Source organism: Hoplias malabaricus, chromosome 6 (assembly GCF_029633855.1).
Source record: "Hoplias malabaricus isolate fHopMal1 chromosome 6, fHopMal1.hap1, whole genome shotgun sequence".
NCBI classification, from domain to species: Eukaryota; Metazoa; Chordata; class Actinopteri; order Characiformes; family Erythrinidae; genus Hoplias; species Hoplias malabaricus.
In genome coordinates, this window is record NC_089805.1 from 21,957,974 (window position 1) to 21,980,127 (window position 22,154).

The 22,154-nt window shown below is 41.1% G+C and overlaps 1 long non-coding RNA gene across 1 annotated transcript; it reads left to right on the forward strand.

Moving 5' to 3' along the window:
- The first annotated feature begins 14,858 nt into the window (after positions 1-14,858).
- LOC136699261 (uncharacterized) lies at positions 14,859-17,778 on the forward strand. Its single transcript, XR_010803634.1, has 3 exons — positions 14,859-15,032; positions 17,219-17,356; positions 17,691-17,778. It is a non-coding gene; the product is annotated as an uncharacterized lncRNA (long non-coding RNA).
- Positions 17,779-22,154: the final 4,376 nt, after the last annotated feature.

Below are 22,154 nucleotides of genomic sequence, written 5' to 3' on the forward strand. Positions count from 1 at the left end.
CACCTGAAATCCTGTGAGACTTCAACGCAGCAACGGATCTTCGCCAACTGACAAAACATTAAATTTCTCTCGTGCCCTCCAGGAGCAGGTTGCAGAAAGGTGGACAGAAGGTTGCAGCGGGACCAGTAGAATCTGATTCGCGCAGTTGTCATAACGTACTTCATTGGTTATATCGGCACCAACCCACATAATTCATAACTGCAACCTTTATCAATAGGTTGATAGAAAGTAGATGCAGGGTTTTATTGCCACCAACCTTAGTGCAACATATTAACAACATAGTAAGAGAGTGCCTGTTAAGTAACGTGGCCACCAACATAACCACTCCTAAAATACAACGTTGTGTGGACGTTGTGTGTTTGCTGGGATGATCAGAGCATCGCTGGGATCCAGTCATTATGTAAAAATATTTTTATTCCATATTTTATAAGGTCTGGCTGATAAAACGTGCTGTATGTGATAGCTCTAATTCATTCTCTCCCTGTTCCGGTGTTACACCAAATTCTGTGACCCTAGAGGGTGCTACTTTACAGCTTTAGCAAATTCAGTAACGGTCAGGTGTGTCAGTGCATTTGTGTCGTTATAGGGACAGAAGTGACGACTTCAGTTTTGTAAAATATAGAGGGGAAAGTGAAAGGCTTTTGTGACACAGAAACGCTTCCAAATACGAAGAAGATACTATAATACACTGATAGCAACACTGCAGGAGAAATGCTAGCATAGGCTACCAGTATCTGTAGTTTCAGGTGATGCACATCCTGATGGTATGGTGTGGTATATGGGGTACAAAGATAGTGGAGCCATTCTTCATGAATGGAAACCTCAAGGCCACTGGATATGCAAAATTGCTACATGATGATGTGTTTTCCTCTTCATGCACTGAAGCTGGCACGTTCCCTCAGTTTCTCCAGCAAGATGGTGCACCACCACATTTTGGGTGTCAAGTCTGAGCATTCCTAGTTGAACAGTTTCCTGGAAAGTGGATTGATCATTGTGGGCCAGTTGAATGGCCCCCAAGGTCTCCCGATCTGACCCCCTTAGACTTTTATCTTTGGGGTCATCGGAAGGCAAGTGTGTATGCTGTGAAGATATTAGACGTGCAGCACCTGAAACTACAGATACTGGAAGCCTGTGCTAGCATTTCTCCTGCGGTGTTGCTATCAGTGTGTGAAGAGTGGGAGAAGAGGGTTGCATTGACAATCCAACACAATGGGCAACACTTTGAACACATTTTATAAGTGGTCAGAAACTTGTAAATAACTCATGAAAGAATATTCATTCATTCATTCATTATCTGTAACCGCTTATCCAGTTCAGGGTCGCGGTTCATGAAAGAATAAAGTTACGTTAAACTTTAAGCACACCATTGCTTTTCTTGTGAAATTCCCAATAAGTTTGATGTGTCACAATAAGTTAATATCACCAACCTTTCCCATTTTATTAAGATGTATTCTTATAAATGACCCACCCTGTATGTGTGTGTGTGTGTGTGTATATATATATATATATATATATATTCATTCATTCATTCATTATCTGTAACCGCTTATCCAATTCAGGGTCGCGGTGGGTCCAGAGCCTACCTGGAATCATTGGGCGCAAGGCGGGGAATACACCCTTCACCCTGGAGGGGGGCCAGTCCTTCACAGGGCAACACAGACACACACATTCACTCACACACTCACACCTACGGACACTTTGGAGTCACCAATCCACCTACCAACGTGTGTTTTTGGACCGTGGGAGGAAACCGGAGCACCCGGAGGAAACCCACGCAGACACAGGGAGAACACACCAACTCCTCACAGACAGTCACCCGGAGCGGGAATCCAACCCACAACCACCGAGTGTTGCTATCTCTGCTGTACTCAGCCTTAATCCATTCAGGCTTGTTCTTTTTTTGTGTACTGTTTGCTCTGTTTACGTTTTGCATTCCTTCCTCAAAGCTTGGTGAATAGCTAGCTAGCCAGCTCATTTACTAATGGCTCCTAAGCTTTAGCTCACCATCTCATCACACGAACCCACACCACAGACACATAAAAAACAAAAGATGTCCATAGGTTCGTACATGATCAGCTGTATAATGCCAATTCTACCCACCTGTGCCATTTCATTGTTTAATGTTATCTTGTGTAAAATGATAACTGCAGTTCAGTGTAATGCTGCGTTTGAGTGATGTCAGAAACTGGGAAATACAATTTTTCTGACTTGTAAATTGCACCTGAATGCCAGACAAAGTTGTATTTACCACGGGTATACTCCGGATTGTAGATTATACATGAGTTTACGAGATGTGATGTATATCGCATCCTTTTATGTTTTATTATGCATGTTTTCTAGGGCAGCACGGTAGCGCAGCAGGTAGTGTCGCAGTCACACAGCTCTAGGGACTGCAAAAAGTGTCCGTAAATGTGAGTGTGTGTGTGTTGCCCTGTGAAGGACTGGCGCCCCCTCCAGGGTGTATTCCTGCCTTGTGCCCAATGATCCCAGGTAGGCTCTGGACCCACCGCAACCCTGAACTTGATAAGTAGTTACAGATAATGAATGAAATAATGTTTTCTGTAAATAAAAGACAAATATTTTGTTATTACTCAAAAACCGTTTAGATAGATCATATTTTCGTTTTGTGTTTTTTATTTAAATTTTGCTGAAAGTTTCACATGACACCCATGTTTAGAATTATATAAAAAACATAATTTCAAAATGGGTTCGCAGGGGCTTTAACTCGCTCTCATCCACTTCCCCTCGGAGGAATCTCATGTGCGATCCACTTCTGTATGAAACGAAGTGAAGTGTGTTAAATGAGGGAATGAGTTAACACGGATGTTCACTCCAGAAACAAAACTTGCCCAGAATGCATTGTGATGTGACGCACAGCAACAGCGAAAACAATAATAGACAAAACAGTTTATAAATGTAAGCCGAGACTAAACAAGTTTGAACAATGATTATAATGTCAATCGCCACATTATTAAACGCTATATAAAAACCCTTATATATATATATATATATATATATATATATATATATATCAGCGGGATGCATTTTGGTGTTTGTTGCCGAGCGCTCCAGCATGCAGCATTACATATAATGGGGAAATCCCGCTCTTCCTTGCCCTCTACTCCCTGTGAGTGGCTGCATGTGTGTCATAGATGGTACACACTTCCAAGTGTGAGGGCAAATGAAAATCGGAATTGGTAACGGCCGCAGCTGTGTCGCCATATTTATATAGAACGCCATTGGGCTCTAAACGCGTGAATACTATGGAACGCCGTTGGTCTCTAAACGTGTTGGATTCTCCGTGTTAACACGTAGCGTATAATTTCGTGTTAACACGCTAAGGTATTTACGTGTTAACATGTTAAGTTTGTGTATTAAGTGAATCATGATTCTTTACTGCCACCTACTGGTGTTTTGCGTTATTGCTGAAACAACATAAAGCCTTAACTTACCAAATAATGGAAATATTCCAGTGTTTAATGTTCTGAGCAATGTTTTTTTTTCTTTATGAGATTTTGCATAACCATTATACATATTTAAATATAATACATTATATTGTTGAACGAGGGGTTTATATAAACCCCTCACTTCAACCACCACAGAATTTACTGCTGAAAAAAGCAGTTTTTTAATTCAGATTTTTTGGTGCAATTCCATTTGAGTTTTTAATGTATATATAGAAGTAGATACACATAATTAAATAAAACATGAGTAAATTAATGTAACTTTAAACATATTATAGATGTTTACAGAAAGATGTGGAATATTTCACGGGTTTGTATTGACACCGTTTTTTTTAGCAGTATGCTATTAAAAGAGTGCACATAATTTATCAATGTGAATGAATTACGCCTCAGTATGTGTCACACACAGTGTGAGAGAATAGTGATGCTTGTTTACACGCTTCTTAAGGTTTTCGCCAATGGGAGGCCTCAAATCCGGGCGTACTTACATATTCATGATAGGATTTACATCACACACTGTAGCTGACACGATACATAAATCCTTTGTAAACATAGTCCCTACCTTTCATCTGAATTATTCATAACATAGTGATTCATAACATAGCTTCAAACACTCGATCAGTGAAAGCTGAGGTTCACCTGAGAGAAATTTTTTAATTTGGGGGACATTTTCAGAAAGAAATGCTTATGATTTGCTTGACTAATTTTGAAAAATTATTTGGGAAAAATATTCAGTATTCATAAGTATAGTTAATTTTGACTGACATGACACAAGCAATTGATAATGTTATAAAACAGCAGATAATTATCTGGAAGCAATTGATGCATTTGTAATTTGTTGGATTGAATTAAAAACTACTACTGCAGTTTATGCACAAATGACTATATCTTGTGGAGGTTGAACTAACAGTTACGTGAATTTTAACTCTGATCAGAGAAATGCACCAAAGCAATTGAGAAAATCTGTAACAGCCTTTTACATATAACTATGTGTCTTTTTATTGATACATTTTTGGGTTTCACCATCTAGCCAGCAAGACCCAATTAGGCAGGAATTCCTCATTCCTGACCTTAGAGAAGGTAAGGTTTGTAAACCTTGGTATTGACTAGTGGCGCTTTTCCACTGCATGGAACCTACATGACTCTACTCGATGTGGCTCTTTTGTTTTTCTACTGGGCAAGTCTAGTACATGGAACCGGGTAGATTTTCAGTCCCAGCTCACTCCAGGTTCCGACCATGCCGAGTACTAAAATGTGATGTGTAAACTCTGCAGAGCGCTGATTGGCAAGTAACAAGTAAAACTGATCTGTGAGATCTGGGGCACGGAGCCCTGTTCAGTCCAAAAAGCTAAAAGAACACGATTACACAATGAGTAAAGAGTGCCTAACTTTACCGCCGATGATGTTGTGGTTTTCAAAGCCAGTGATCTCTGTTAGAGATGGGGACTTGCGGCGTCACCTGTTCTATTTCGTGGAGGAGCCCTGCCAGTGGAAAAGCAACAAGCTTTAAGCGACCGAGTCGTGTAGCGTTGGAGCCATGCTGTGGAAAAGCAGCATAGGTGTCAAATCACAAAATTTGACAGCCACCAATCTTCAAAATAACACTTTGACTTTTTTTGTTTAGATGGTGCGAAAAAATCTTCAGAAGATTCGCAGTGTTGCTGAGAAACCCAGTGGGAAGTATATTGTACTGAAAAAGGTGGATAAATATCAATTCAGAGTTGGACCCTTCAACAACACATCGTACAAAGATATACCTGATCTTTTAGAGGAGTGCGAACAGTTCTATCTTCCAGATCACATGAGAATGGAAGTAATTGGGGTCCTTGAGAAGTTTCAATGTAATGCAGACAGTGCTGAGTTGGTTCTGATAGTGTGTGAGGATGGGATGGTGTTTGCTTTTGAAGAGGAGCAACTACATTTGGTGGCCAATGATTTACAAACCGGATTCCAAAAAAGTTGGGACACTAAACAAATTGTGAATAAAACTGAATGCGATGATGTGGAGGTGCCAACATCTAATATTTTATTCAGAATGGAACACAAATCAGAGATCAAAAGTTTAAACTGAGAGAATGTATCATTTTAAGGGAAAAATATGTTGTTTCAAAATCTCATGGTGACAACAAATCCCAAAAAAGTTGGGACAAGGCCATTTTTTACCACTGTGTGGCATCCCCCCTTCTTCTTACAACACTCAACAGACGTCTGGGGACAGAGGAGACCAGTTTCTCAAGTTTAGAAATAGGAATGCTCTCCCATTCATGTCTAATACAGGCCTCTAACAGTTCAATCATCTTGGGCCTTCTTTGTCACACCTTCCTCTTTATGATGCACCAAATGTTCTCTATAGGTGAAAGATCTGGACTGCAGGCTGGCCATTTCAGTACCCGGATCCTTCTCCTACGTAGCCATGATGTTGTGATTGCTGCAGAATGTGGTCTGGCATTATCTTGTTGAAAAATGCAGGGTCTTCCCTTAAAGATACGACGTCTAGATGGGAGCATATGTTGTTCTAGAACCTGAACATAGTTCTCTGCATTAATGGTGCCTTTCCAGACATGCAAGCTGCCCATGCCACAAGCACTCATGCAACCCATACCATCAGTGAGGCAGGCTTCTGAACGGAGCGTTGATAACAACTTGGGTTATCCTTGTCCTCTCTGGTCCGGATGACATGGTGTCCCAGTGTTCCATAAAGAACTTTAAATCGTGACTCATCTGACCACAGAACAGTCTTCCATTTTACCACACTCCATTTTAAAAGACCCCTAGCCCAGTGCAAATATCTGAGCTTGTGGAGCTTGCTTAGAAATGGCTTCCTCTTTGCACTGTAGAGTTTCAGCTGGCAACGGCGGATGGCACGGTGGATTGTGTTCACTGACAATGCTTTCTGGAAGTATTCCTGAGCCCATTCTGTTATTTCCTTGACAGTGGCATTCCTGTTTGAGGTGCAGTGACGTTTAAGGGCCCGGAGATCACGAGCATCCAGTAGAGATTTATGGCCTTGACCCTTACCCACTGCAATTGTTCCAGATTCTCTGAATCTTTTGATGATGTTATGCAAGGTTGATGATGATAACTTAAAAGTCTTTGCTATTTTACGCTGGGTAACACCATTCTGGTATTGCTGCACTATCTTTCTGCACAACAATGGTGGAATTGGTGATCCTCTTACCATCTTGGCTTCAGAGAGGCACTGACACTGTGAGAAGCTCTTTTTATACCCAATCATGTTGTCAATTGACGTAATTAGTGTTAATCGGTCTTCCAGCTGTTCGTTATATGCTCAATTTCCCTTTTCCAAACATTTATTGCTACTTGTCCTAACTTTTTTGGGATTTGTTGACACTCTGAAATTTGGAATCAACATGTTTTTCCATTAAAATGTTACATTTACTCAGATTAAACTTTTGATCTGTCATCTATGTTCTATTACGAATAAAATATTGACATTTGCCATCTCCACATCATTGCATTCAGTTTTTATTCACGATTTGTTTAGTGTCCCAACTTTTTTCGAATCCAGTTTGTAAAAGAGCTCTTTAACGTTGGGGTCCAGTTTCCAGGCTTTAAGCACTACTACCATGGACAGAGCTTTGAGGACATGGTAAGGAATACTACAGTCTTTCAGACAGAAATAATAGTGATTCACATTTTGCATAATTTTTATTAAGGATGCACTGATCCAAATTTGCACTTTTCGTATAAAATGTTGTGTATTCGCCAATACCATTTGTGACACACCGTAATGTGTGGTCACATTATGTGGTTAATTTTGGTTGTATTGTGTGGACTTTGTAATTTTGTCAAGTTAGGATCCCAGTCTTCTGGTTTCCGTTATAAGATAAATGGAGTACTCTCCTGAGTTACGCCACAAGGGGGCACCTACTCCCTAGTGAGACGGCTTAGTGTGGCTTCAGCTACCGTCTTCAGACTCGGCAGAAGCTGGAGAAGGAAACACACTACTGTCGTCCGTCTCATGATTTTCCTGCTTCTTTTCAGGTTAGCAAGTAATAACATCACATATGTGATCCATATATTTGGCATACCAAGTAAAGGTAACTCCAGAGTATTAGTTCATTCAAACAGAACACTCGTTTGTTTATTTTGTGCTTTAAGAAGTGAAGTGTTGCTGCTAAGACACCTGGCGCTAGCTTAGCTTGCCACGCAAATACGTTGTAGCTGTGTGTGGTAGCCATGATTGTGTTTTTTTTCTGGACTTAAGGTCTCCCTTTTGTAATAATTAAATAGCACGGCTCCTGTACCTATATCAAAGTTGAGGAAAGTTGTTTTGTGATTGTTCTGGGTTAAATGATTGTTAATGATGAGAGTGAATGTTTTTCTCTTTGCGCTGTTGAGTCCATTGAAGTGTACCACCACACTGATGTGCCTTTACTATGGTACAACCCAGGAATGTTTGTCCTGTAAGCCTATGTGAAAATAATATTGCACTTATTTTTCGTAACCAAGTATGCATTGCAGCAAGCATATATTTAATTGATTTGAAGATAGCATTGGTTTTGACGGTGTACATTTTGGTTATATTATTTCAGTTTATAATGAATTATATTCCATGCTATTTTGGTTTTGGTAATACAGAAAGATTGGATGTGTTGTAAAGGATTTGAAACACATGAATGTGTATAAATAAAGACTCAGCAGAAGCTGGAGAAGGAAACACACTACTGTCGTCCGTCTCATGATTTTCCTGTTTCTTTTCAGGATATAATCTGTTGGCAGCCCACTCACTAGGGGCCTGTTACAGATTCTTGGGGGCTCGTCCTGGGATAGGCTCTCGATGTTGGTCACGAGCTAATCCCACAATTTACATTATCTGCGACTGGTAAAGCTGGTGGCGTTACACTCACTGCCAGAGGGTGAGCTGGTGACAAAGCGAGGGAGGAGCTGTTCCTGAGGGTCATCTGCTGTGGGAGACTGTGGAAGACGTTGCCATGGCAGACCACGAGAGGAAGAACCTGGTGTGGGACATCAGGAAGACCCTGCTTTCGCTGTCATCCAACGAACTTTTCAAGATTGCCTCTACAGTTGGTCCGGTTTCAGGCAAGGATGCGGCAGAACTTTCCAGTGAAGACGCAGAAGGATGCTTCGAGTACATCCACTCCTTCATGTACAGTAAGAACTTGTTAGAGGCTGAAGATAGGGGCATGGGAGAACTGCTAGCCCTGAAAGATATTGTTGATGAGGTTTTTCAGTCTCAAAGTAGTGTGATGCTGCCTTTTGAGTCAAATGTAAATGTAAAGCCAGTGGCAACATTTGACTCTGCTCCACCTATTGAATCATCCCAACCGGCTACAACTGATGTGCCATTAACTAGTATAACAAATGTTACTACTTCTGTAACAACAAATGATCAGCTAGCCACTGACAAAAGTGATGTTACTTGTAATATTTCACCAGAGACTGTACAGAGGATGCTGTTAGATTATGAGGATTTAAGCAAAAAACTTTCTAGACTTGCACACATACACACCCCACAAGACCAGCCTACATCTACATGGCCTGCTCTAACAAACAGTGCCATACCTCACTCTGAAACCCAGAGAGACACTTCCAGACATTCAGGGCCTGAACAAGTAGTGTCTCTAAAGGATCTTGCCTACATTCACCGCCGTGAATTTAAAGTCCAGGGAGGCCAAATCGGGGACCACTCTTCGGACATAAGTTACAACAGTGTGGGCAGACAAATAGAAGAGGGGTTAAAAGAAAACTTTACGGACTCAGAGATTGTGAGAGGTGTGCTTAGGATAATGAAACCAGGGGATTTCAAAGACATGCTGGTTAATAAGGAAGACATGACTATAGCTGAGCTCAAGGGGTTCCTCCAGTCGCACTTAGGTGAAAGGAATAGCACTGAACTATTTCAGGAACTAATGTGCACAAAACAAAAAGAACATGAAACTCCTCAACAGTTCCTCTACCGAGTTATTGGACTGAAGCAAAGAATCTTGTTTGAATCAAAACAGCCAGGGACTGATATTAGATATAGCCCAGACACAGTACAAGGTGTCTTTCTACACACGGTGTACCAGGGAATAGGACACAAACATAATGATATTCGCCGGGAGCTGAAGCCTTTCCTTTCAGACCAAACAGTTAAAGATGAGACAATCCTAAAACATGTAATGAGAGTAACCAGTGATGAGAGTGAGCGACAAAGGCGTCTGGGGTCAGCTCAACGCTCAAAACAAGCTACTGCACATAGTGTGCAGGTGGAGCGAGAGAGTGTGCAGCAGCCCAGTGTAAGGAAAGAGACTTCAGAGCGTAACACTAAACCAGATGAAGTACAGAAACTTGCTGAAAAGATAGACGTACTCACCAAATTAGTGGACTCACTGGCAGAGAAAGTGGAGAGAAAACAGATGTATAGCGGTCCACCTGGCAAGCCGCAAGTAGCCAGAAGGGAGAACCACTTCGGCTGTCAAAGGTGTGTGCAGGAGGGTTTACAAGATTGTAAACATTGTTTTTCATGTGGTGAACTGGGACACAGGGCCGTAGGTTGCCTACAACACCCTAAACAGCAGGGAAACATGAACCGGTTGCTGTGGGGGGACAAACAGTAACCGGAGTTCCTCCTAAGTCCCAATGTCCAGACCAAAAAGCTACACCTGGTAGTGTCCACAGTAAGACTAGGAACAGCAAGTCAAAAGCAACCATTGAAACAGCTATTGTTAACAAAAAGTCTGGCTGCAAGGAAACTGCTGTTAACTCTCCGAAAGACATCATGGAAGACACCAATGAAACGGTTGCTAAATTAATAGGCAGGAAGGCTTTGACTAAGTGTATTCTCAACGGCCTTGCTGTTGATGCTCTTCTGGACACAGGGGCCCAAGTCAGCATAATCGACCGACCTTGGAAAGAAAAATACTTACCTGATCTCGACATTCGTCCACTGACTGAGTTAATTGGAGTCATGGAGGACCAAAGAACATTAGAAGTGTATGCAGTGAGTGGAGAACAAATTCCTTTTGATGGCTGGGTCATCATAACTGTGAACTTACCAGGGAATGAAGATCCAGACTTAGCAATCAGCGTGCCCTTCCTGGTGAGATCATTACCATTAGAGGTGCCACTTTTGGGATTCAATGTGATAGAAGTGGTGATTCAGGGGAAATCAGAAAGACTAGCTCCCACATTAACTCGCTTACTAGGTGGAGCAATGTCAATCCCTAGTGACACAGCACAGACCATTGTACATTTTGTACAGACCAAAAAAACTGTTTCAGCACAGGGACGCTTGAGAATAGGTCAAAAGAAAAAAAATCATCCCAGCTGGTAGCGTAACCTGGATAAAATTTAAAGTACCACCACAGCTTGACCCTTCTGACTCCTTGGTGTTGTTTGAGCCTGAGGAAAGCTGTTCACAGTTACAACAGCTCGACATAGGTGAGGGTCTCTTAGAAATTCAGATGGGGAAAACTTCTCATGTAAACCTACCCCTAGGAAACCAGACAAAACATGACATCGTCCTACCTCGAAAATCATTGGTTGGCAGTATCCAGCCCATTAAAAAAATTGTTCAAACTGACTCACCCCCAAACAAAGACACCAAGATCCAAAGGGTGACCACTCCTCCACCTACTTCCACCCGCTCACCACTACTTTGGCATCCCCCAGTTGATGTGAAACACCTTACGGAAGAGCAACAAGGGGTTGTGAAAAGAATGTTGTATGAGGAGTCGGCTGCTTTTGCAATGGATACTGATGATATTGGCTGCATCCCAAATCTACAGATGTCACTGAACCTTAAGGATGACATTCCTGTGCAAAAAGCCTATAGCTCAGTCCCAAAGCCACTGTTTAATGAAGTAAAAGAGTATATTCAGGACCTTTTGGCAAAAGGTTGGATTGTCAAATCAAAGTCTCCTTATGCTGCCCCCGTTGTATGTGTCCGCAAAAAGGACGGCACATTACGTCTTTGCATTGATTATCGGTTACTGAACCAAAAGACCATCCCTGATAGGCACCCACTGCCTCGAATCCAAGATCTGATCGACACACTGGGGGGCCATTCCTGGTTCAGTATTCTTGACCAAGGGAAGGCATACCACCAGGGATTTATGGCAGAAGGTTCAAGGCACCTCACTGCCTTTGTAACCCCCTGGGGGTTATATGAGTGGGTTAGAATACCGTTTGGCCTCTCCAATGCTCCTGCAGCCTTTCAAAGGAGTATGGAAGAGATGTTGGCTTCATTCAGGGATGAATGCTGTATCCCCTACTTGGATGACATTCTCTGCTACACTAAGACTTTTGAGGAGCATGTAAAGGGCGTCCGCAAAGTTTTACAAGCACTGCAACGTCATGGCGTAAAATTGAGACCTGAGAAGTGTGAACTGTTTCGCAGGCAGGTGAGATATTTAGGTCGCCTTGTATCTGCGGAGGGCATACAAATTGACCCAAAGGACCTAGAGGCTGTGCAGTCACTCAAGGCCAAAACACCTCGGACTGTTGGCGATGTGAGACGGCTCCTAGGCTTCCTCAGCTATTACCGTAACTACATCCAGGACTTCTCACGCATAGCAAAGCCTGTGTATGAACTCCTCCAAGCCAAGACTAGCATGCCACTAGCACAGTCTCACCAAAAGAAACCCAAGAGTAACCAGCTACCTTCCAGTACACCTGTGGATTGGACTAGTGAACACCAGTGGGTGCTGGAGCAGCTTATTGACATGCTAACCAGTCCTCCAGTCTTGGCCTACCCAGACTTCAATTTACCTTTCTTGTTACACACAGATGCCTCAGAACAAGGCCTGGGTGCTGTACTCTATCAGCAGCAGGACAATAGGTTGAGGGTTATTGGGTATGGCTCCCGGACACTGTCGCAGGCTGAGAAAAACTATCGCCTGCACAGTGGGAAGTTGGAATTCCTGGCTCTTAAATGGGCAGTGTGCGAAAAGTTTAGAGACTATTTGTATTATGCTCCACACTTCACCATTTACACTGACAACAACCCACTAACTTATGTGATGAGCACTGCTAAGCTCAATGCTGTCGGACATCGTTGGGTTGGGGAGTTGTCAGATTTCCAGTTTGAGATCAAATATAGACCAGGAAAAGCAAACTCAGATGCTGACACACTGTCCCGCATGCCCCTTGACATTGACAAGTATGTGACAGAGTGTACTGAGGAGTTGTCTCACAAGGTGGTGCAAGCCACATGGGGTGGCACTAAAGCAGCCCAGGAACAGGATGTAGCATGGGTTGCTGCCCTGGCTCTCACCGCTAACACGAGCCAAAACCCCCCAACATCACTCCCAATCATCAGCAGTGAGGAGTTGGCCAAGGCTCAAAGGGAAGACCCGGCAGTGGGAGAAGTCATCCAGCTAAAAGAGAGCAATGTTGTAATGACAAATGAGATACGACGGACAGTAAATAGATCAGCCAGGAGACTCCTTCATGAATGGAGCAAACTGTATCTCGACAATGGACTTTTGCACAGACAGACCAGTGAAAGGCAGCAACTTGTCCTCCCAGCTAGATACAAGGCTATAGTGTTAAAGTACCTCCATGATGACATGGGGCATATTGGTACGGAACGGGTACTGTCTCTAGCTAGAGAGAGGTTTTACTGGCCGTTTATGAAGCAGGAAGTTGAGGAATATGTCACTAAGAAATGTCCCTGTATCAAGCAGAAAAAACCGGCTGGACATGTGCGTGCCCCAATGGGTACAATAACTTCAAATTCACCTTTAGACCTTGTATGCATAGATTACCTCCATCTAGAAACCAGCCGAGGTGGATATGAATATATATTGGTCGTATTGGATCATTTCACGAGGTTTGCTCAGGCATACCCAACCAAAAATAAGTCAGGGAGGACAGCAGCTGAGCGCATCTTCGGTGACTTCATCCAGCGTTTTGGGTATCCTGGCAGGCTGCATCATGACCAGGGTCGTGAATTTGAAAATGAGCTCTTCAGGACTCTGAGGGAGAAAGCTGGTATTGGACATTCGAGGACCACACCATATCATCCCCAATGCAATCCTGCTGAGAGGTTTAACCGCACTCTCTTGCAGATGCTTAGGACACTTGGTGATAAAGAAAAAGAACGCTGGAAAGATCACCTCCAACAAACAGTGCATGCTTACAACTGCACACGACATGAGTCAACCGGGTACTCTCCTTATTTTTTGATGTATGGGCATCATCCCCGTCTCCCAATAGATTTGTTGTTTGGCCTAATTGGGGAGAAAAAAACTTTGTCTCACAGAAGCTATGCTGAGAGATGGGCAGAAAAGATGACGGAAGCATACAAGATTGCTTGTGAGAACAGTAGACTATCCAGTGAACGAGGCAAATCCTATTATGACAAAAAGCTCAGGGGTGTCATCTTGCATCCTGGGGACCGGGTCCTCGTTAGAAATTTCAGTGAGAGAGGGGGGCCCGGGAAACTCAGATCATACTGGGAAAGAAGCATCTATGTAGTCAAAGAACAAGTAGCTGACAATCCTGTGTATGTGGTTTATCGAGAGACAGGAGACAGACAGAAGACCCGAGTACTCCACCGTAACTTGTTACTACTTGTGAACGACTTACCAGTTGAGACTCCACCAAACATCCCTAGACCTACACCAAGTGGACGAACAAAAAGAAACAATCAGTCATATGACAGAGAAGTGAGGCGACAGCTGGAAGCAAGTGGCTCAGACTCGGAAGACAGTAATGAAACATTTTGGTTGAGGATTCCTGTAAGAGAGAGAGTGTCCACTGGGAGAAAGGCTCATCCGAGTAGACCCACCCAACATCAGACAAACCCGTTCCCTGCAAAAGCAAACAATCATGCACATGCACCTGTATGGAAAAAAAAATCATCCCAATACGCCAGTCAGCCAGGAGCAAGTCACTTTTGAAGACAACCTTGCGGAAGCACTTTCACTACCTGACTCAGTCCCATCAGAAAGCGCAGAAGATGATCCCTTAATTCCAAGTGAAGAAGAAGGACCTACACACACTCCCCCACCACACTCATCCAGAGGCATAAGAAGGTCAACAAGGGAGAGAAAGCCTAGGCAGATGTTCACATATCAGACTTTGGGTGAACCTTCTTTTCAGCCTCATCCCACTGTTGCAATGCTTTCTTCACCCTACATCCCGTCAGGGATGATTTCCCCTTATATCCCAGGACCCACTGGTTTCACACCTTACTTCCCATACACTTACACACCTTACACATACAAAACACCCTTGTTTTATTGAATATGACTGTTGTGTGTTAATTGTGTTTGGAAAAAAATTAATGTTGTAAATGTCAGGAGCCATTCTTATTTTGTCAGGGAGCGTGTGACACACCGTAATGTGTGGTCACATTATGTGGTTAATTTTGGTTGTATTGTGTGGACTTTGTAATTTTGTCAAGTTAGGATCCCAGTCTTCTGGTTTCCGTTATAAGATAAATGGAGTACTCTCCTGAGTTACGCCACAAGGGGGCACCTACTCCCTAGTGAGACGGCTTAGTGTGGCTTCAGCTACCGTCTTCAGACTCGGCAGAAGCTGGAGAAGGAAACACACTACTGTCGTCCGTCTCATGATTTTCCTGTTTCTTTTCAGGTTAGCAAGTAATAACATCACATATGTGATCCATATATTTGGCATACCAAGTAAAGGTAACTCCAGAGTATTAGTTCATTCAAACAGAACACTCGTTTGTTTATTTTGTGCTTTAAGAAGTGAAGTGTTGCTGCTAAGACACCTGGCGCTAGCTTAGCTTGCCACGCAAATACGTTGTAGCTGTGTGTGGTAGCCATGATTGTGTTTTTTTTCTGGACTTAAGGTCTCCCTTTTGTAATAATTAAATAGCACGGCTCCTGTACCTATATCAAAGTTGAGGAAAGTTGTTTTGTGATTGTTCTGGGTTAAATGATTGTTAATGATGAGAGTGAATGTTTTTCTCTTTGCGCTGTTGAGTCCATTGAAGTGTACCACCACACTGATGTGCCTTTACTATGGTACAACCCAGGAATGTTTGTCCTGTAAGCCTATGTGAAAATAATATTGCACTTATTTTTCGTAACCAAGTATGCATTGCAGCAAGCATATATTTAATTGATTTGAAGATAGCATTGGTTTTGACGGTGTACATTTTGGTTATATTATTTCAGTTTATAATGAATTATATTCCATGCTATTTTGGTTTTGGTAATACAGAAAGATTGGATGTGTTGTAAAGGATTTGAAACACATGAATGTGTATAAATAAAGACTCGGCAGAAGCTGGAGAAGGAAACACACTACTGTCGTCCGTCTCATGATTTTCCTGTTTCTTTTCAGGATATAATCTGTTGGCAGCCCACTCACTAGGGGCCTGTTACACATTGTTTGAACTGTTTACCTCACTGTGTGTGAGACTTAAGGCATCAAGACTGACTTAAACATTAACTTTGTGAAACAAAATGTAACAAATGAACACGTAGATATAAATGTATTGAACTGCTATTTGTCACAAATATAAGGAGTAAAACTTATTAAAATATATAAATAATTAATAAAAATGTATTTATTACAGCCAAAACTAAAATTAAGCAGCTTCACTTTATGAAATAAACTGTAATCAATCTTATTTGTAAATATTTAGCATAAACTGTAATTCGAATTAAAATCTAGCTGAACCTCAAAATACACAAGTAACTTGGTCACACTGAGAGAGAGAGAGAGAGAGAGAGAGAGAGAGAGAGAGAGAACTGGCCTGTGAGTGTGTGTAAGCACCGAGAACCAGTCCTGTGAGTGTACCACTTAAGTTTTCCTTCGAATATATTGCACACCACAGCCATGTGATTCAGTAGGCCACTGTAGTTAGGCAGCATCATGTCTTCACTTCCAGTATCTGTTATTTCAAATTAAAAGGCCTATCTTTTGTACACAGATCGGCTTTGTTGGATTGGATATTGAATAATAAATTGTGTTAGTATCGGGCCGATACTCGATCTTAGTATCAGATTGGTTTATCCCTAATTTTCAGGTTTTGACACTGACAATTGCTTATATAGTCAAAGCCTAGAATTTTATAGAGGCCTAGAATTGTTTTGTTGAAGTAAACTTGAACTTCACAGGAAAATACATTGCCTTGAATGGCAGATAATATTTTTAAAATTCCAATATATACCTTCAAATTATGGGTAACTTCCAAAATATGCATGCCTCCCTTACAATTGGCACTGTTACACAGTCAAACCATGACAGACCTTGATGACAGACTGGAAGGTCCCTTTTGCTTTTAGTACAGAGAACTTTACTTTTTTACTGAAAACAAACTGAAACATGGACTTTCTTGAACATCAAACTCTAATGTGACATTGGTTTTCCAAAGTAATCTCAAGCCCATGTAGCGTTATCATATTTGCATTATGATGTCTTATGCAATTCCATCTGTTAAACCTGTGTACTATACAATATTATGTGCACTAGTTGGTGGAAGAAACATTTCTGAGCTGAACCTCAAATCTCTGAGCTTCAGAACTGTAACTTGAATATTCTATAAACTTTTCTGTCCCACGTTTATGGAGTGTGATGCAGGCATCAAATTCTAAATTTGTTTATATTTGCAAAAAACACTCAAGTTGGTCAGTGATAATTTTGGAAATCTTTTTACTTTTGTAAGTTAAATAAGTTAGTGTTGGTTGAATATGAGTTACAATTCTAATGTATTCCATCAATATAAATTGTACTCCCATATACTGGTAATTACCAGATACTACCCCATGAATATCTGGTAATTAATTCTTACCTTCACTCTTTAGACAGAGGAGGACTGGAACGAAGTGAAAAAATCTGAAGACATAATTAAGAAGATTAAAGAACACCAGAAAATCTTAGAACTCATGAAGGATTCCTACCTGGAAAACTTGGAGGCTGTAATGAACAGACAAGAAAAAAAGGTAAATGCAACAATTGGAAATTCCTTATTTTCATCAATCATGATTTCATGATTTCTTTTCAGTGAAAAGTAGCTCTATAAAAATGGATCAGTAATACTGTATATTCTATAGTTAGGTTAGAAATGACTGAATGTGCTTAGCTTAACAATTCTTAAATGTATGAATCCTGAACTTTGAATCATTAGTTATTTTAGTTGGATTGAGTAGGCTATGCTGATATCCTCAGGTGGCTGTGCATTAGAAATAATGTCAGTACACTATATGTAAGAAATTAAGATACCTTAAGACAGTTTTTAAATGAACATTTTCAATCATCTTCACTTTTACCCTACAGCAACCTACAAGTGAGATGGAAAAATAATACCACCGATACATGGTCCCTGGAAGAACAAAGCTTCCAGTCATGTTTAATATACATGTGCTTTAAGAATAATAAATGTTGTTTCTAAAGCAACAAAATATTTATTTATTTTAATTTATTTAATGTTACACAAATAGCGCATTTCTAGAAACCCAAGGACGCTTTACAATCAACATACAATCTACACAAACACTGGTGAGAAGCGGCAGCCAAACGCGCACAGCATACTCTCAACCAGTGTCATGATTTCCTAAGTCCAATTAACATTCAAATACTGTTTTTCCCAAAAAAAAAACTATTGGTTTGGAACTGCCATTTACATTCAGACTTTTCTTTAGAAATATGTAATTTATGTACTATGCTATGGCCATATAACAAAACGCTTAAATACAAAATTCACCAGTAGGTTTGGAAAAGATTTAAAAAAAATGGCAAAAAGGTACTTTAAACAGTTTGAGTTTCCTCAAATGTGTAAGTACACATTTGACACTTATTCATGGCATACATCAGTTCCATCAACAGTTTGCAAGCCTCTGCTGTGTTGTCACACTTTGTCAATACCTCACTGCCCTCAACAATGATGGAAATATTAGTCGTATCCTCATCTCTGTCAGCTTGGACAACAAAGCTCTTCAGGATGTGCAGTGTAGTGAAAGAACGCTCAAGTGTAGTCACCTCAGTTGGACCCCTTGTTGAATTCCAGCTCTATAATTAAACATATAGACATTATGTACATGTTCTGGTCTCTTCAATATATTTTCTTTAAAAATATTTAACGAAAAACGGTAAACTGCTTATGCATGCAGTTTCATTAACTACAGAACTTCAAATGTAAAAGATTATCAGGTTATAGAACAAATGGTTATACAAATGATTATACTACAACTGATGCTAAAAATCTAGTCTAAATACCTTAAATTAACCTATCTTCTTTTCTCCCTGCCCACCTGCATTTCTCACTGCCCCATTAGTTTTCTTACTGCAGTCCATCTTTACATAAAGAAAATGAATTAGTTCATAGTTTCATTAATTATCTGTAACCGCTTATCCAATTCAGGGTCGCGGTGGGTCCAGAGCCTACCTGGAATCATTGGGCGCAAGGCAGGAATACACGCTGGAGGGGGCTCCAGTCCTTCACAGGGCAACACAGACACACATTCACAGACACTTTTTGAGTCGCCAATCCACCTACCAACGTGTGTTTTTGGACTGTGGGAGGAAACCCACACAGACACAGGGAGAACACACCAACTCCTTACAGACAGTCACCCGGAGCGGGATTCAAACCCACAACCTCCAGGCCCCTGGAGCTGTGTGACGCTACCTGCTGCACCACCATGCCACCCCATGGTGATAGTTAATTTTGAAAAACTTAACTAACTTCACAGCTCCAAAAATAAACTACTTCACATGCTTTTGTTTATTTTTTTCTCTCAAGTATAACCTCCTTCAACCCATTAATCACTAGCCCAAAATCACTGGAACTCCCTAAACAAAGAACTAGTGTATGAGGAATTATATATTTAATACATTACATTACACCAAAAACTAGCACCGAGATTGAGAATGCATTTTAATCTACTTAGCTAGTACCTTATGTCTTCTTAATGTGTTTAAGCTGTTTAATTATTTCTTATACTAAGGTATGCGGTTCTGTGTAACATAAAGACCCACAAAAATGCTCACATCGTCTTGTAAAATACGCCATCAAACCACATAATAACTCAAATTAAAATAACTCATGTATGAGCGATTGTCATGTCATTTAAATTTTTTTTATGTCAGAGGAAAAAAAAGAGCTATCTAGCTAGAGTTAAACAGGTTAGCTAAAGTTTGTCATTTGAAAAAATAAATGGTTCAATATTACGTATGTAACCTATAGCAGTTGACAGAATAACGTACATAACATTAACGATGTTAACTACATTTGGGCGATACTAAAAAAATTATGTATCCAAAAATATAAGGTTAAATTGAAATACTTACGGAACAAAGCTCTTCCCTGAGGCCGATGAGAGCTGCTCGCATGGTCACAGAAAAGACCGCGAATCTTCATCGTCGTCTTCTGTGTTTTTACAGCGGTTCGCTTCTGCCACCTTCCGTTTTCTCATTCAGAGTTCATTCATTTTAAAGCTGTCATCTTCAAAGGCTTAAATAACAATTTCCTCCCTTCAGCATGGCACTGTCTCTTTACTAACCCTATTTATCATAATTAATTTGGCTTGTCAAAGCCAAATTACTGTTCTTCGAAATCTTATTATTATTAATTTGGCTTGTCAAAGCCAAATTAGTGTTCTTCGAAATCGTATTATTCTTATTCTTATTCTTATTAATTTGGCTTGTCAAAGCCAAATTACTGTTCTTCGAGATCTTATTAATTTTTATTCTTATTCTTATTCTTCTTATTCTATTCGCAAAATGTAAAATGCTACTCCTCCTAGGGTTTTCATGCTACAGCCGCAAAACTTCACACGGTCATAGATCCTATGCCAACTCGGGTTGTTTGTGCTTTTTGGAGCGATCCGTCTCACGGATTCTGGAATACGAGCTTCCAAAGTGGGATTTTTTCCCATAGGAATGCATTGGCCAAATTTTCAACCTGCTCTAACTCGGTCAATTTTGAAGCTACGGACACGGGATTTCAGACGGTCAGACCCGGGCCCACCGAGACCCACCACATCGAAAATCTGACCTCTCGCACTCATCCGTTCCATTTAATCCCTCCTTCAATATCCCTCCATTCACTTGAATGGGAGATGGTCACAGTGCGTGACATCATCGTTACTCTGGCACTTCGGCCGGAAAGCCTTTTTTCACTTTTCAGCCGAACATTTCCCCATAACTTCCTTATACTTTTACCTAGAGACTTCATTCAAATTTTAAATGGTAGGGACCATTAATGTTAATATGAGAACATTTGAAAATACGGTTTTTGAGTTATGAATTTTTGTTCGACACTAGGGAGGGTTTTGGCTCCCATAGAGTTCAATGTATTTTCAGAGCGGCTCAGCGCGCAGTTTTTCAATAATTTGTTCTGTAATTAACTCGTCAGACCACGATCAATTCTTGCTCAAACTGAAACATTTTTACACGAAATCGATCCCCAGAGTGTCCTTGTCACTACGGTATTTTTGGTTAAAAAATGAACACTTTTTGAGCTACACGAGTTTGTTTGGAGGGTGTCCCCCCGTAGGAATTCATTGAATTGTGAATCCTTCTCAGTCCTTCAGTTGTGTGCGTGCGTGTGAGACAGAGAGAAAGGGGTGTGAGTTACAGAAATATACAAGCACTCTCTGAGATTTTAAAGGTCATCTTTAAAGTGGATCTCCATATAATGTTGTTGTTTTTAAGGTGGAGGTCTTAAAAATATTGTGGGTTTCTTAAGGTGGAATTTTTTTTAGGTGGCAATCAAAATGTATTACTGGTCTTTTTAAGGTTTTAAGGGTTTTTTGAAGTGGTCATTTATTTAATGTGGAGGTCTAATTTAAATAGGCATTTTTTAAAGCGGAATTTTTTTAAGGTGGATTTTTTTTTAATTTCACCTTTCTAACACCTATAAATATGAAATCATTTCACGGTAGAGATTTTGAGTTATGAGTGTTTGTTCGGCATTAGGGAGGGTCCCAGGCCCGGGGTACGGTTTTCATACAGTGCTTGTTCAAACAGGACATGGTCCTCTCCTAGGACACTTATGGCAGAACTTTCCTGAACGCTGACCTTTTACTGCCGCTGTCACAAAGACACTCATACACAATACACACAGTGCCTAATACATAGGTAATAACATCATATCCCACTGACTTAAGGAAGCCACGGATTCAGGCCGAGAGTGCCAATATGCAGCTGGACTTGGGCCAAATAATGGGTGCCGCATTCACGCCGAGACGGCAGCCAGCCAACAGTGCCAACATGCATCCGGAACTGCGCTAGATACAGGTTGCCGCATACATGCCGAGACGGCAGCCAGCCAACAGTGCCAACGTGCAGCCAGAACTGGGCCAGATAGTCCCAGCAGAATCCACCCTTTCTTCCCTTCCAAGACATGAGCGCGTTCAACTCTAATAACACTGATACTGATACAATGTTTAAATTTGACTGCTAATAATACAATGCTAGTGGGCTCTGTGGTGTAAAGTAAAATTCATTGGATAGCTAGAGATTGACAGCGACCCTGAAATGGACAAGCGGAAAAGAAGAAGACGAGCTAGAGATTGAACTGAACCCATTCAAAGCCGGTGGCTTTGAGATGAAATGGACCCACCAGGTTGGCAGGATTCATGGGGATTAGAACCCAATTACAAAACAGAAAACTTTGAAAGACTTGCAGTGTTATTGGGTCTTGATAGTCCTATGACTTTTCCACTCTGATGGAGTCAATGATGTTAGTGAAGAAATACAAGGATTTCTTCTGAAGGAATAGGCAGCTTCTACTTGACC